This window comes from Durio zibethinus, chromosome 5 (genome assembly GCF_047325235.1).
Source record: "Durio zibethinus cultivar Kanyao isolate XHJ-2024 chromosome 5, ASM4732523v1, whole genome shotgun sequence".
NCBI lineage: Eukaryota > Viridiplantae > Streptophyta > Magnoliopsida > Malvales > Malvaceae > Durio > Durio zibethinus.
In genome coordinates this window covers 29,598,044-29,600,644 of record NC_143166.1, presented here as the reverse complement: position 1 = coordinate 29,600,644, position 2,601 = coordinate 29,598,044, and the positions used below count along the sequence as shown (strand labels likewise).

Here is a 2,601-nt window from a genome sequence, read left to right as displayed (position 1 = left end):
CTTCACATGACCACCGAAATGGTGGCTCCCCCTCAACCCCCCCCCCCCCCCCGGCCCTCATGATTTCAACACTATAGCCCCTTTGAGAAAGACAGCCAAAGGAATCTCCGTGTGTCGAGATGTTGTAAAAAAGCAGGTGCGCAATCAGCAATTTGCAGGTCAATCAAAGTCATTTCCACCCAAAGCCGTGGACTACCTCCCTTCTATTATTATACATATGGTGCAAAAGCACCATGCTGGATCCTCTCACGTTTACACAAAAGGGTGCTCCGGTACCCAAGTAAAAGATCTTTTTCATGATTCTTTCTTTTGACTGTCTGCAGATTTGACTCTTACTCTTTAATACCCTTAACTTTGATTTCACCATGGTTGCCTCTTTGCGTAAACTTTACTAAATCACATTATATATATATATATATATATATACACACACTAATTTTTTACAGTAAAAAAAGGTAAAACTGTAATAAAAAAAATCATAAACTATAAAGCAAGTAGTATATGACATTATTAATACATCATACTCTTATGTTTATAATAGTACTCATATGAATATACTTTTTTTTATTTTTTTTGTTTATAATTAAAGTTCGAATTCCAAACTTTCAATTTTAAAATTGATTTCAATTTCAATCAACTTAACTCCTAACAAAAGTCACTATTTCTTTACATCATCAGCTTAGCAAACATTGGGGCCAAACCCCACGAACCCATTGGCTCCATCAAAGGAAATTTGGATCCCCTCTTGCTGGATGTTCCCTATTATTGAAAGTCCTGAAGCCGAGGCAGCAAATGCAAAACAAAATGTTCCCACATCATCAACAGGAATAAGAAAGTTACTTGCGGGTAGGGTCAGGATTGGCCCGCCAGAAAAATAAAATGACACCGTTGGAACCCGAACTGAGACAAAATCCGATAAGTTATAACAAGTATCAAATATGGATACTCCGGAGGCCCGGGGGAGGTTAGCCGTTTGTGCAATAAAGGCGTCGCGCAAGGCATTATAAGCCAAGGTTGGGAACCTTGTCACGGCGGTGCCAGTGTCCATAACCACTCCTCCATTCCCCAATTCACTAAGCTGAAAAATGTCTTCGGATACGGGCACCCGAATGCCCCCTACTCCAAGACCCGAAAGCCCAACATAGTAAAAACTCGGGGCCTGTGGGTTACGTAGCAAAGGGATCCATGCAGCACCCACGGGCATTGCTCCGCGCCCAAATACCAATGACCCGGATGCATCAGTGCCCCGACTCACTAAACAGTAACTAAATGCACCCCCAGTTTGACCACCGAGTTGACCCACAAGTGACATGGATCCACCTCCAAGGCCCAGCAACCCGGCTGCCCCAATGAACATGCCCCGGTTAATATGCCCACATCCAATAGCCACATTTTTAACCACGGTTCGACCAAAAGTAAGTGTTTCGAACGCAAGCGTCCCTTTTGTATAAGACCCATCACCATACATGACTTCATAACGACACCGACCCGCATGGCAACCCGGATTCTCTATCCGGTAACAAACAGAAGAGCTACAAGAGACGCCAGCGTAAGTAGCAGAATCAGCCGGATCAAAAACCGGGTCGGATTGTCTATAACATTCGTCACAAGGCTGACACTGGACCCAAACAATATCACTGCCTGAATCAATAACCATATATTGATTTCTTGGAGGGCTGCCAACCCCTATTCTCACAAAGTACTCTCCACTTCCTTGGTCCATTCCTGAAACGACATCTGAACCAAAATCGTTCAATTCATAAACAGCCTCACCGTCGTGGCTTCCGCCTCCAGAGAAGCGGAGAAGGAGACTTGCCACCCTTTTCACGTCCCTTTGCATGCGTGCATGAAAACGGCGGCTTTGGTCGTGGACAGCGTTCGTATTGTTTGAAGATAACCTGTCCCTATGGACAAGTTTCAGCTTCCAGTTCCCTTGATCACTTTCACTAACGTTGGGAAGTTTGTGATATTCAGATGTTTCGAGAGGCCTCAGCCTTTTTGTCTCAATGAGAGTTTGTTTCGCGTTCAAGAGTTGAAAGTCAGGGTATGAGGTGGCGGCGATGTTACTTAGAGTCAGGTGTAGCATGGCCACCAGGATTATTGGCAGTGCTGGGGAAGCAAACATGGTTGAGGTTTTTCGTGGTTTGAGGAGTTGGGGGTTTGAGGAGGGATTTATTTGAGACCGGTATTGGCTTCGGGATCACGTGTAGAAGGAAAAAGACATGTGGGGTTTGGAATAATAAACCGAGTTGAAGTGGTTTCTGCTTTGGTTCTGTAGTTTTGTTTTTGGAGTGATCAAGAGTTTGAGAGAGCAGAGTGTCTTTTGTGCCTTTATGAGTGATGTTATGATGACCCAAGAGTGCATAGAATTCTAATTTGCATCTTTTTGAGAAAAAAACTTTTGAACCTTCAACAAGGTAGACAATTTTGGTTTTGGTTGTGTCCAGCTATTTTAACTTTGTAATATTAGCTACTGTCCCTACTTATTGAACACCAATTTCAAAGCGCAGCCATGAACGCACAGTGTATGAAATCAACGGGAAAGGCTTTGAGAGAAACCAAACAAGAAGACCCTTAATTTGAGATCATTCCATGAAACTA

General features: G+C 43.4%; 1 pseudogene across 1 annotated transcript; it reads right to left on the bottom strand.

Moving 5' to 3' along the window:
• Window positions 1-503: 503 nt before the first annotated feature.
• LOC111282539 (protein ASPARTIC PROTEASE IN GUARD CELL 2 pseudogene) lies at window positions 504-2,296 on the bottom strand (annotated as a pseudogene). Its single transcript, XR_016342252.1, has one exon. The product of XR_016342252.1 is annotated as a protein ASPARTIC PROTEASE IN GUARD CELL 2 pseudogene (transcript).
• Between the last annotated feature and the right edge of the window lie 305 nt (window positions 2,297-2,601).